The sequence below is a fragment of the Pongo pygmaeus genome, chromosome 8 (assembly GCF_028885625.2).
Source record: "Pongo pygmaeus isolate AG05252 chromosome 8, NHGRI_mPonPyg2-v2.0_pri, whole genome shotgun sequence".
In the NCBI taxonomy this organism is placed as follows: Eukaryota; Metazoa; Chordata; class Mammalia; order Primates; family Hominidae; genus Pongo; species Pongo pygmaeus.
This window is the reverse complement of record NC_072381.2, coordinates 48,418,632-48,432,899: the sequence shown is the minus strand read 5'-3', so window position 1 is coordinate 48,432,899 and position 14,268 is coordinate 48,418,632.

Genomic DNA, 14,268 nt, shown 5'->3' with positions numbered 1-14,268 from the left:
CCCTGGGGGTCTGTTGGCAGGCAGAGTGTGGTAGGATCCCTCTGTTGTTGCTTTCACAGCTATTTCTGGCAGGGAGAAGATAGTCTCAGGCCTGCAGAACAGAGGGGCTTCCTAGGGCAGGCAGCTTACTATGCCAGGGTCCCTTGCTGTCTCTGGGTGCAGGAGGCTGACACATTCAGGTTCTCAGAGATAAGAAGGTTTTCTGAACCAGACATCTGCTGTGCCTGGGTGCCTTTCTCCAGTGCAATCTGTCAAGTCCGTGTCTCTGGGTGGGGAAGGGGTCTCTTCCTACAGGGATAAAGGGGCTTGTTGAGCAAGCTCTCTGGTGTAGCCAGGCTCTCTCACCAGCTTTGCCCTCCAGCAGCCTCAGGGTCTCTGGTGAAGGGAGCCTCGGGCCTGACAGGAAAGGAGAGGGCCTCCTCTGGCTGCTAATTTATTCAGGGATCCAGGTCAATCTTCCTCATCAGCAGCATCATATTTGCCTGATATTGCTAGAGCAGGGGTCCCCAATTCCCAGGCCACACAGCAGGAGGTGAATGACCACCTCTTCTATACCCCATAAATATATAAACCTACTATGTACCCACACAAATTAAACATTTTTTTTAATTGCTTACTTCACAGAACTTCATGCTACTTAAATGAGATCATCTACATAATGTCCTTGACACATAGAAGGGCTGAAAAAATATCTTTGGTCATTATTATTTCTGCATATAATCAACCATTAAAAGCCTTGATTTCCTCATGCATAAGTTAGGGATAATAGTAGTACCTGCCTCATAGCACTGTGAAGGATTTTGATTATCTATTACTGTATAACAAACACATCACAGCTTAGTGGCATAAAATATACAGCATTTTTAGTGTTCCCAGGAGATGCAGATCAGGAATACAGAAAAGGTACAGCAGACAGGGCCTCAGCTAGGGAAATTTGAATGCCTGGGGCTAAAAAAATTCTGAAGGTATCTTTGTTCACAGGACTGGCACCTATACTTTGGTTACTCAAAGGGTGGGCACAGATTCAGCTGTCCACTAGAGCAGGGGTCCCCAATCCCCAGGCCATGGACCAGTACTGGTCCTCCGTGGCCTATTAGGAACCAGGCTGCACAGCAGAAGGTGAGCAGTGGGCAAGTAAGCATTACCACCCGACCTCTGCCTCCTGTCAGATCAGTGACAGCATCAGATTCTCAGGAGAGCAAACCCTATTGTGAACTATGCATGTGAGGGATCTAAGTTGTATGCTCCTTATGAAAATCTAATGCCTGATGATCTGAAGTAGAACAGTTTCATCCCAAAACCATTCCCTACCTCCACAGTCCATGGAAAAATTGTCTTCTGTGAAACTGGTCCCTGGTGCAAAGAAGGTTGGGGACCACTGTGCTGGAGGGACTTCCACTGGATCCTAGAAAGATCCTTCTGTGCGTCTGGGAACATGGCGTCTGGGAACATGGCATCTGGGTGGCCTTCTGGTGCTCAGTGAGGGTTGCAGGGTGCCCTGTGCAGTGCTGCCTCCAGGCCTAGGCCCACACCAGCTCGGGGCCTTCTGTCCACTATCTTTCAGAGTCCTCATCAGGTTGTCTCTTGGGCCATGTCCAGGGTTTATAGTTGTGCTTAGCAAGAAGGAACAGGAAGAAAAAAATCTTTATCATTTCTCAAAGACCAAAACTCTGCCCTCAGTTACCTTGAAGAGTGAATTTTCATTTCTACTTTGAATTTTCCTGGTAGTTTCATTATCGTTTCTTTCTACCACCAATGCCCATTTCCCCACCCCACTCGCCCCTCCTCTGGCTTTGTTTGGTCAGTTGAGAGATTTGCTGGAGTTTCTTGGCTTTTAAAAGATATGCTATTATTTAGGGATTTTTTTAGACATAGAGAAGTCTGCAGGGCTTGGGTATTCTAAATACAGAAATGCATTAGGCTACTTTTTATGTTATTATCACTAGTCATAACTGTCACACAAGTATCTTGTGTGAATGTTTATAAATTATGGCATGAATGTCAAACCACAACATAAAATCACGCAACCCAAGCTTGAAGGCTTTATAGACTTTTCCCCATGACCTCTGGTAACAGTGGAACTCTAAATACCCAAACTCTTATGGTAGATTCTTCCTTACCTTCATGCTTTACTGTATACCTCTCAAGCCTTCATCAGTACCTTGACCTGCAGGCCATGTACTCTTCAAATCAAGTACAGTTTTAGGGCCAGCTAGTGATGGGTCCTCTAAAAATATTTACTCACAGATTTTTAGATAAAAGCTAATGTAAAAGGTTCCTTGGACCCCTCTTCTAGTGAAGTCATCTCCAAGGGAGAGTACACAAGATTCTCCACCAAGGAAAATAAAACTATGCCTTTTTTTTTAAGAAAGAAATAAAAGTTCACTAATGTTTAATAAATGGACATGGCATCCTCTCTCAGCCTGTTAGGCCATCAGCTGGAGAATCCCTTCTTGCTTGGAAAAGCTTTTTGTTCTTCTCAGGTCTTCAGCTGATCAGATGAGGCCCACCCACATTATGGTAGGCATGTGTCATGTGCCATGTGTGCCACGTACAGGGCCTGCTGGGGCAAGACTGGGAGGAGCTCCACACTGCAGAGAGCATAACCACAGTGCTCTCATCTGCTCACATCCTCCCAGCAATTGTCTTGCATTGACCTTGTGTGCATTTCATTCAGGGTGTTTAGGGTGTTTTTTAAAGGATAAACTCATTACTTTCATAAAAATAAAAAACAACCACATGTCAAAGCTTTTATTTAACTCATAATTTAATGAGGACCATAAGTGAGATGATAGAACTAATTCAAAGGAGAATACAAAAAACACACACATATAAACCATCAGCATAATTTGATGAAACAAATGAACAATTAGATGCAGCCCTTGTCCACAGGGCAATAATCAATTACATTTTACTGTACATAATCATTTGCATTTCTATGAAATGGAGACTTTCATCCTTACCAACTTTTTATGACTCACAGAGTTGTAAAATAGTGCGATGGTAATAAAATGTTGCACTAGGCAAGGCACTCAATAATCCTTTCTTGCCTATTTCAAAGTCTTTCACAATATTTCCTGGCAAGTAGAATTACAAATTAAATTATCTGGTTTTTAACGAACTAATGTTTACATGAAGAAAAACCCTGTGCTTTGGAGATACCAAGCAAACAAGAAGAAAATGTCAGAGCTGAAATTTCTTTTTTTTTTTTTTTTTGACATTGTCACCAATGGGAAGTATTGTTATACTGAAATCATATTACCTTGTTGTACGTATCTCAGAATAATGTTTATGCTCATTACTACTTGAAAATTACAGAACTTATTAGACCTACTATCAGGTCTTGTTATTCAAGGCATCAATTAAGCACATTTATCACTATGGCACAAATTCACTTAGAAAAATATTCTGATAACTATATCCACTATAATGATTTTCACTGTAGTCCTCTGTGTTTTAACTTGTACATTTTTTTTTTAACTTTAAGTTCTGGGATACAAGTGCAGAATGTGTAGGTTTCTTACACAGGTATACGTATGTCATGTTGGTTTGCTGCACCTCTCAACTCATCATCTAAGTTTTAAGTTTCATGTGCATTAGGTATTCATCCTAATGCTCTCCCTCCTCTTGCCCCCAACTCCCAGACTGGCCCCAGTGTGTGTTGTTCCCCTCCCTGTGTTCATGTGTTCTTATTTTTCAACTCCCACTTGAGTGAGAGCATACAGTGTTTGGTTTTCTGTTCCTGTGTTACTTTGCTGAGGATGGTGGCTTTCAGTTTCATCCATGTCCCTGCAAAGGACATAATCTCATTCTTTTTATGGCTGCATAGTATTCCATGGTGTATTTGTACCACAGTTTCTTTGTCCAGTCTATCACTGATGGACATTTGGGTTGGTTCCATGTCTTTCCTGTTGTAAATAGTGCTGCAATAAACACACATGTGCATGTGTCTTTATGGTAGAATGATTTATAATCCTTTGGGTATATACCCAGTAACAGGATTGCAGGGTCAAATGGTATTTCTGGTTCTAGATCCTTGAGAAATCACCACACTGTCTTCCACAAGGGTTGAACTAATTTACATTCTCACCAACCATGTAAAAGTGTTCCTGTTTCTCTGCAGTCTCACCAGCATCTATTGTTTTTTGACTTTTTGCTAATTGCCATTCTGACTGGTGTGAGATGGTATCTCATTGTGGTTTTGATTTGCATTTCTTTAATGATCAGTGATGTTGAGGGTTTCTACATATGTTTGTTGGCTGCATAAAAGTCTTTTGAGAAGTGTCTGTTCATATCCTTTGCCCACTTTTTGATGGGGTTGTTTGATTTTTTTCTTGTAAATTTATTTAAGTTGCTTGTAGATTTTGGATATTAGGCCTTTGTCAGACAGGTAGATTGCAAAAATTTTCTCCCATTCTGCAGGTTGCCACTTTACTCTGATGACAGTTTCCTTTGCTGTGCAGAAGCTCTTTAGTTTAATTAGATCCCATTTGTCAATTTTGGCTTTTGTTGCCATTGCTTTTGTTGTTTTCATCATGAAGTCTTTGCCCATGCCTATGTCCTGAATAGTATTGCCTAGGTTTTCTTCTAGGGTTTTTATGATTTTTGGATTTTACATTTAAGTCTTTAATCCATTTTGAGTTAATTTTGGTATAAGGTGTAAGGAAGGGGTCCAGTTTCAGTTTTCTGAATATAGCTAGCAAGTTTTCTCAGCACCACTTACTGAACAGGAGATCTTTTCTCCATTTCTTGTTTTTGTCAGGTTTGTCAAAGATCAGATGGTTGTTGGAGTGGTTCCAAGATGGCCGAATAGGAACAGTTGCAGTCTACAGCTCCCAACATGAGTGATGCAGAAGATGGGTGATTTCTGCATTTCCAACTGAGCTAACAGCACACCAGGAGATTGTATCCAGCACCTGGCTCAGAGGGTCCCACGCCCACAGAGCCTCACTCATTGCTAGCACAGCAGTCTGAGATCAAACTGCAAGGTGGTAGCGAGGCTGGGGGAGGGGCGCCCACAATTGCTGAGGCTTGAGTAGGTAAACAAAGCAGCCGGAAAGCTCAAACTGGGTGGAGCCCACCACAGCTCAAGGAGGCCTGCCTGCCTCTGTAGACTCCACCTCTGGGGGCAGGGCATAGCCAAACAAAAGGCAGCAGAATCCTCTGCAGACTTAAATGTCCCTCTCTGATAGCTTTGAAAAGAGTAGTAGTTCTCCCAGCATGGAGTTTGAGCTCCTGAAGGAAGCACTAAACATGGAAAGGAACAACCAGTACCAGCCACTGCAAAATCATGCCAAGTTGTAAAGACCATCGAGGCTAGGAAGAAACTGCATCAACTAACGAGCAAAATAACCAGCTAATATCATAATGACAGTATCAAATTCACACGTAACAATATTAACTTTAAATGTAAATGGGCTAAATGCTCCAATTGAAAGATACAGACTGGCAAATTGGATAAAGAGTCAAGACCCAGCAGTGTGCTGTATTCAGGAGACCCATCTCACATGCAGAGACATATATAGGCTCAAAATAAAGGGATGGAGGAAGATCTACCAAGCAAATGGAAAACAAAAAAAAGCAGGGGTTGCAATCCTAGTCTCTGATAAAACAGACTTTAAGCCAACAAAGATCAAAAGAGACAAAGAAGGCCATTACATAATGGTAAAGGGATCAATTCAACAAGAAGAGCTAACTATCCTAAATATATATGCACTCAATACAGGAGCACCCAGATTCATAAAGCAAGTCCTTAGAAACCTATGAAGAGACTTCGACTCCCACACAATAATAATGCGAGACTTTAACACCCCACTGTCAACATTAGACAGATCAACGAGACAGAAAGTTAACAAGGATATCCAGGAATTGAACTCAGCTCTGCACCAAGCAGACCTATTAGACATCTACAGAACTCTCCACCCCAAATCAACAGAATATACATTCTTCTCAGCATCACAACACATGAATTCCAAAACTGACCACACAGTTGGAAGTAAAGCACTCCTCAGCAAATGTAAAAGAACAGAAACTATAACAAACTGTCTCTCAGACCACAGTGCAAACAAACTAAAACTCAGGATTAAGAAACTCACTCAAAACTGCACAACTACATGGAAACTGAACAACCTGCTCCTACATGACTACTGGGTAAATAACAAAATGAAGGCAGAAATAAAGATGTTCTTTGAAGTGAATGAGAACAAAGACACAACATACCAGAATCTCTGGGACACATAAAGCAGTGTGTAGAGGGAAATTTATAGCACTAAATGCCCACGAGAGAAAGCAGGAAAGATCTAAAGTTGACACCTTGACATCACAATTAAAACAACTAGAGAAGCAAGAGCAAACAAATTCAAAAGCTAGTAGAAGGCAAGAAATAACTAAGATCACAGCAGAACTGAAGGAGATAGAGACACAACCCTTCAAAAAATCAATGAATTCAGGAGCTGGGTTTTTGAAAAGATCAATAAAATTGATAGACTGCTAGCAACACTAATAAAGAAGAAAAGAGAGAAGAATCAAATAGATGCAATAAAAAATGATAAAGGGGATATCACCACTGATCCCACAGAAATACAAACTACCATCAGAGAATACTATAAACACCTCTATGCAAATAAACTAGAAAATCTAGAAGAAATGGATAAATTCCTGGACATATACACCCTCCCAAGACTAAACCAGGAAGAAGTTGAATCCCTGAATAGACCAATAACAGGGTCTGAAATTAAGGCAGTAATTAATACCCTACCAATCAAAAAAAGTCAAGAACCAGATGGATTTACAGCAGAATTCTACCAGATGTACTGAAACTATTCCAATCAACAGAAAAAGAGGGACTCCTCCCTAACTCATTTTATGAGGCCAGCATCATCCTGATACCAAAGCCTGGCAGAGACACAACAAAAAAAGAGATTTTTAGACCAATATCCCTGATGAACATTGATGCAAAAATCCTCAATAAAATACTGGCAAACTGAATCCAGCAGCACACCCAAAAGCTTATCCACCATGATGAAGTGGGCTACATCCCTGGGATGCAAGGCTGGTTCAACATACACATATCAATAAATGTAATCCAGCATATAAACAGAACCAAAGACAAAAGCCACACGATTATCTCAATAGAGGCAGAAAAAGCCCTTGACAAAATTCAACAGCCCTTCATGATAAAAACTCTCAATAAATTAGGTATTGATGGGACATATCTCAAAATAATAAGAGCTATTGATGACAAACCCACAGCCAATATCATACTGAATGGGCAAAAACTGGAAGCATTCCCTTTGAAAACTGGCACAAGACAGGGATGCCCTCTCTCACTACTCCTATTCAACATAGTGTTGGAAGTTCTGGCCAGGGCAATCAGGAAAGAGAAAGAAATAAAGGGGATTCAATTAGGAAAAGAAGAAGTCAAATTGTCCCTGTTTGCAGGTGACATGATTGTATATCTAGAAAACCCCATCATCTCAGTCCAAAATCTCCTTAACCTGATAAGCAACTTCAGCAGTCTCAGGATACAAAATCAATGTGCAAACATCACAAGCATTCTTATACACTAATAACAGACAAACAGAGAGCCAAATCATGAGTGAACTCCCATTCATAATTGCTTCAAAGAGAATAAAATACCTAGGAATCCAACTTACAACGGATGTGAAGGACCTCTTCAAGGACAACTACAAACCACTGCTCAACGAAATAAAAGAGGGCACAAACAAATGCAAGAATATTCCATTCTCATGGATAGGAAGAATCAATATTGTGAAAATGGCCATACTGCCCAAGGTAATTTATAGATTCAATGCCATCCCCATCAAGCTACCAATGACTTTCTTCACAGAATTGGAAAAAACTACTTTAAAGTTCATATAGAACCAAAAAAGAGCCCGCATTGCCAAGACAATCCTAAGCAAAAAGGAGAAAGCTGGAGGCATCACACTACCTGACTTCAAACTATACTACAAGTCTACAGTAACCAAAACAGCATGGTGCTGGTACCAAAACAGATATATAGACCAATGGAACAGAACAGAGCCCTCAGAAATAATACCACACGTCTGCAACCATCTGATCTTTGACAAAGCTGACAAAAACAAGAAATGGGGAAAGGATTCCCTATTTAATAAATGGTGCTGGGAAAACTGGCTAGCCATATGTAGAAAGCTGAAACTGGATCCCTTCCTTACACCTTATACAAAAATTAATTCAAGATGGATTAAAGACTTAAATGTTAGACCTAAAACCATAAAAATCCTAGCAGAAAACCTAGGCAATACCATTCAGGACATAGGCATGGGCAAGGACTTCATGTCTAAAACAATAGCAACAAAAGTCAAAATGGTCAAATGGGATCTAATTAAACTAAAGAGCTTCTGCACAGCAAGAGAAACTACCATCAGAGTGAACAGGCAACTTACAGAATGGGAGAAAATTTTTACAATCTACTCATCTGACAAAGGGCTAATATCCAGAATCTACAAAGAACTCAAACAAATTTACAAGAAAAAACAGGTCGGGCGCAATGGCTCACGCCTGTAATCCCAGCACTTTGGGAGGCCATGGCAGGCGGATCACAAGGTCAGGAGATCGAGACCATCCTGGCTAACATGGTGAAACCCCGTCTTTACTAAAAATACAAAAAAATTAGCTGGGCATGGTGGCAGACGCCTGTAGTCCCAGCTACTCGGGAGGCTGAGGCAGGAGAATGGCATGAACCTGGGAGGCAGAACTTGCAGTGAGCAAAGATCACGCCACTGCATTCCAGCCTGGGTGACAGAGCTAGACTCCTTCTCAAAAAAACAAACAAAAAAAAGGATAAGAAAAAAACAAAGAACCCCATCAAAAAGCAGGCGAAGGATATGAACAGACACTTCTCAAAAGAAGACATTTATGCAGCCAATGGACACATGAAAAAATGTTCATCATCACTGGCCATCAGAGAAATGCAAATCAAAACCACAATGAGATACCATCTCACACCAGTTAGAATGGCGATCATTAAAAAGTCAGGAAACAACAGGTGCTGGAGAGGATGTGGAGAAATAGGAACACTTTTACACTGTTGGTGGGACTGTAAACTAGTTCAACCATTGTGGAAGTCAGTGTGGCGATTCCTCAAGGATCTAGACTAAAAATACCATTTGACCCAGCCATCCCATTACTGGGTATATACCCAAAGGATTATAAATCATGCTGCTATAAAGACACATGCACACATATGTTTATTGTGGCACTATTCACAATAGCAAAGACTTGGAACCAACCCATATGTCCATCAGTGATAGACTGGATTAAGAAAATGTGGCACATATACACCATGGAATACTATGCAGCCATAAAAATGATGAGTTCATGTCCTTTGTAGGGGCATGGATGAAGCTGAAAACCATTATTCTCAGCAAACTACTGCAAGCACAAAAAACCAAACACCGCATGTGCTCACTCATAGGTGGGAATTGAACAATGAGAACACTTGGACACAGGAAGGGGAACATCACACACTGGGGCCTGTCGTGGGGTGGAGGGATAGCATTAGGAGATACACCTAATGTAAATGAGGAGTTAATGGGTGCAGCACACCAACATGGCACATGTATACGTATGTAACAAACCTGCACATTGTGCACATGTACCCTAGAACTTAAAGTATAATAAAAAAATTAAAAATTTTTAAAAAATCAAGAAAAAAGAAGGAGCTATGAGGAATCAAGTTTTCTCTGAAAGCCAAAAGTCTTTTTTTTTTTTTTGAGATGGAGTTTCCCTCTGGCCCCCAGGCTGGTGTGCAGTGGTGTGATCTCGGCTCACTGCAAGCTCCACCTCCCAGGTTAATGCCATTCTCCTGCCTCAGCCTCCCGAGTAACTGGGACTACAGGCACCTGCCACGAAGCCCGGCTAATTTTTTGTATTTTTTAGTAGAGACGGGGTTTTGCCATGTTAGCCAGGATGGTCTCGATCTCCTGACCTTGTGATCCACCTGCTTCGGCCTCCCAAAGTGCTGGGATTACAGGCGTGAGCCACCACGCCTGGCGTGAAAGCCAACAGTCTTTACAGAGGAGACAGACACCTGTGCAACTAAGCAGGACCTCTGACGAAGTTAAATGCCAATATTTCATTAATCATAGAGTTCAATTTAGCTGACTTACAGATGCTCAGGTATGGCAGGAAGCTGAAAGAGAGAACTGCAATTTTCTCCGGGGTCAATTGAAAAGAAGTTCTCTGATGTGAAAAGGGTAAAAGTTTTAGAAAAAGAAACGTTCAGAGTTAAATCTCAATTCTGCTTTTTTTCTGGTGTGTGGTTTCTAGTAAGTTACCCAACTTCTTTTAACTACAGTTTAGTCTGCAGTAAAACGGACAATAACACTTAAAAGCTTTTGTGAGGAGGGGAGATAATATTAGTAAATTAACAGGAATATAGTAGACAATCAGTAAGTGAAATCATTCTCTGTTAGTTATTACATTAAATAATACTATCAGTCAACATCAGAATATGATTTTGAATGTCCGCTCCTGCCAAGTGTGTGTGTGTGTGTGTGTGTGTGTGTGTGTGTGTGTGGATAAAAAAAAGATCAGATGGTTGTAGATGTGTGGTGTTATTTCTGAGGTCTCCGTTCTGTTCCATTGGTCTATATGTTTGTTTTGGTACCAGCACCATGCTGTTTTGGTTACTGTAGCCTTGCAGTATAGTTTGAAGGCAGGCAGCATGATGCGTCCAGCTTTGTTCTTTTTGCTTAGGATTATCTTGGCAATATGAGCTCTTTTTTGGTTCCATATGAAATTTAAAGTATTTTTTTCTAATTCTGTGAAGAATGTCAATGGTGGTTTGATGGGGATAGCATTGAATCTATATATTACTTTGGGCAGTATGGCCATTTTCACAATATTAAGTCATCCTATCCATGGGGATGGAATGTTTTACCATTAGTTTGTGTCCTCTCTTATTTCCTTGAGCAGTGGTTTGTAGTTCTCCTTGAAGAGGTCCTTCACATCCCTTGTAAGCTATATTCCCAGGTATTTCATTTTCTTTGTAGCAATTGTGAATGGAAGTTCATTCATGATTTGGCTCTCTTCTGGTCTATTGTCGGTGTATAGAAATGCTTATGATGTTTGCACATTGATTTTGTATCCTGAGACTTTGCTGAAGTTGCTCATCAGAGCTGACATTTCTCATACTCGTCAGAAGAGCTCATTATCAGCCATATTAGGAAGACTGTAAAGATATAATCATAGGTTACATAAAGTTAGCCAAAAAGTCATTTAAGATCATCAAGAGGTGGATTTGAAATATCATTAAGATACTATAGCAATAACCCTCTAGCCAAGTGCGTACTGACCTTGAGATAAAGCCATCAAAATGTGACATTTAGGAAGACTGTCTCTTTCCTTGTTTTTCTATTTTATGTATGCCTTATGATGTTTTGTTTTGGGGTCTAATTTATAAATTTCCAAGTATTAGGAGAGCACACTCCAAAACTTTTTATTGCTATTGATGAGGAATCAGAAAGTTTGGAGACCGTGGATCTAAGTGATCTTAGCAGTCTAGCACAGAAAGTCACATATTTTAGAAGAAAAAAAGACATTCAGAGGAGAGAGTCAGACTAGTAGGTGTGGGAGTAAGGAAAGAAATAATAACACCTGCTTTGTGGAGCGACCCATGGTTGTCAAATTTTGTCCCAGGGAGGTGCTTCTGGATTGTTGCATACCATGAAATGCTTTCTACTGAACAGCATTTGAACCATCTCTGGGACCCCTTTATTACCACGACCTGGTGTGGTGGTTAATTCTATGTGTCAACTTGGAGAGTGTTTTTGGAAGATATTAACATTTAAATCAGTAAATTTTTCGTAAAGCAATTGCCCCTCCATAATGTACACAATGTGGGTTGGCCTCCTGCAATTGCAAACTGAATAGAACAAACAGAATGGCCTCCCCAGGCAAGAGGGAATTCTCCACAGATAGCCTTGGGACTTTATCCGCAGGCTCTGAGCCAGATTGCATATGTTAGCATCATGGCTCATTACAGGCCGGCTGGCTCTGTGTGTCCTAGGGCAAGCCAGATCACTTCGCTTTGCTTCAGTTTCCTCAACTCTCAGTTGCAAATGACAACAGTATTCTATTTCATTGAATTGTTGCAAAGATGAAATCAGTTCATTAGTGAAAAGAGTTATTACAGTACCCCTGGCATATAGTGTGCAGAATATATTATCTCTTATGATTATAATGGGATTTCCCCTAAAATTTTATTTTAAAAAGATTAGTCACTACAAAAAATGTGTGCAAACTACTGGAATAATCCATTTACTCAGGCTGCAGTTTTTAATTTATGCTTTCTACTAACCAATGTCGCAAGTATTTAGTGGCCAAAAAAACAAGAGGATGTTGTTCTAAACATACAGAGTAACAGTTACTTCATTTTGTGAATCAATTCAGTCAGTGAACCAAAAAGATTCATTAGCCACCTTACTCAGAATTAGAATTCAAAGTGGTGATTCTTGAGATTGTGGGTGTCCCTTTGCAAGTCATTTTAAGACCAACGGCTCTCCACTCATCAAAAGTCCCCCTTTAGGTCTACATGATGAGCAGGATCCAAGCCCTGCCTTCTGGCTGCTTGCAATCTAACACAGGGCTGAGAAGACACATACCTAGTTGCTATGACAAATAGCAAATGAGGGTATACAGAGTACATAGCCCTATATGTTCCAAAATGATTAACTGAATTAATGAAACTATCAAGTAACTTACTGAACAAAGTGGCAAGGGCTCTCTCTCTTATACACAACCAAAAGTTTCACTTGTAATTGCAATCGGTTCATTTTACCTCCAAACAAATATTAGTCCATTCTCTCTTACAGGGTCACTAGATTTCTGCTTCACACCTGCCTCCTATATCACATGACCTGTTCTGAATTAATCCAACCTGTATTAATGATGCCTGGTGGGTTTCCTTATCCATGAACTGCTTGTTTGCATGTCAGTTTCATGCATCCCCTGGATTTTTTTCCTTGAACGTGCCTCAGCTTTTCCATCAGATTGTGATCTTCATGAGGGTAGGGATGAGAACCTTTCTAGACGTAATTCACACACAGTGGATGCTGAATCTTTGCTATCCATCCAGCTAGTTAATGGAGCTCTGTACTGGAATTTTGAATGTCTTTCAGCAAAGTATGTGTTTCTTAGCCTGAGAACTGGGGGTTTGGGTTGCAAATGCTATAGGAGAATGGGCATCTTGAAAGAATATTTTATTCACAATCCTTGGTAACCAAATCCAGTCACTGTCTCAGTGACATGTGTCATTCACATATTCATGAAAAACCAAAAACAAGTTCTATTGAGAAGGATTTACCAAGACCACAGCAGCATTTGCACCATTTTTAATCAATTAACCATCAATGCAGGGTAGAACATGGTTCCTGTTGTAAGAAACTCATAAGTGACATACACAGCTTTCATTTTCCCAGAGTCCATCCCAAGATAGTTGAAATAACTGGAGACATTCAGAATAAAATGATGCAGAAGACAGTGGGTAAAGCAGGCAGTTCTCTCAGGAAGAAGGTCCCACTTGTCTCCAACAACAGGCTGGGAAGGAATCCTCTTGGGCAGGTCCTGGATACTGGAAATCATGGTCCAAGCAGCCTCGCCACTCACAATCCTGAGTAAAGGAACTTGTTCACATGCTTTCCCAAGTGCCTTCTGAGGAAGTGGAGCTCACGAGGAAATAGTGTCAGTTCATCTAAATCCCATTGCTGTACTAATTTGCCCAAGGACCAGAATACATGTTTTTGCCTTAAAGGAAAAGATAGTGAAGAACCTAACAAAATAAATATTCTTATTCGCTCATGCACATCCACCAAAAGTTGTTTTTAAACTAGTTCAGATGACTGAATAAATACTAAGAAGTGCGTTTTGGCTAATGCGGCCACCCACGATATGCTTACCTGGCTGAAATCACATACTAAGTTACAGGAGAATGCAGACAAGCAAGCACCATCAGATAACAAAGCTTTTAGAAAAATTCATGGGCAAGCTATGTCAAATTAAGAAAATTCTATTAATTACCAGAGCTTTGCTTCTTTTCCAAGTTGGCAAAATACCAGTGGTGTTTGGTTTTAGCCCATGGAGTTTCTGGGCTCTAGAGGATTTACATAGATCAGGTAGGATGAGACACCATCGTTTTTTTTAATGGGCAATTCACTTTTCAAAAGAGAAGGTCCAAGAAGGAGGAACAAAGTCAAGGTGTTTTATTCCCTTAATGTTTGCTGTAGC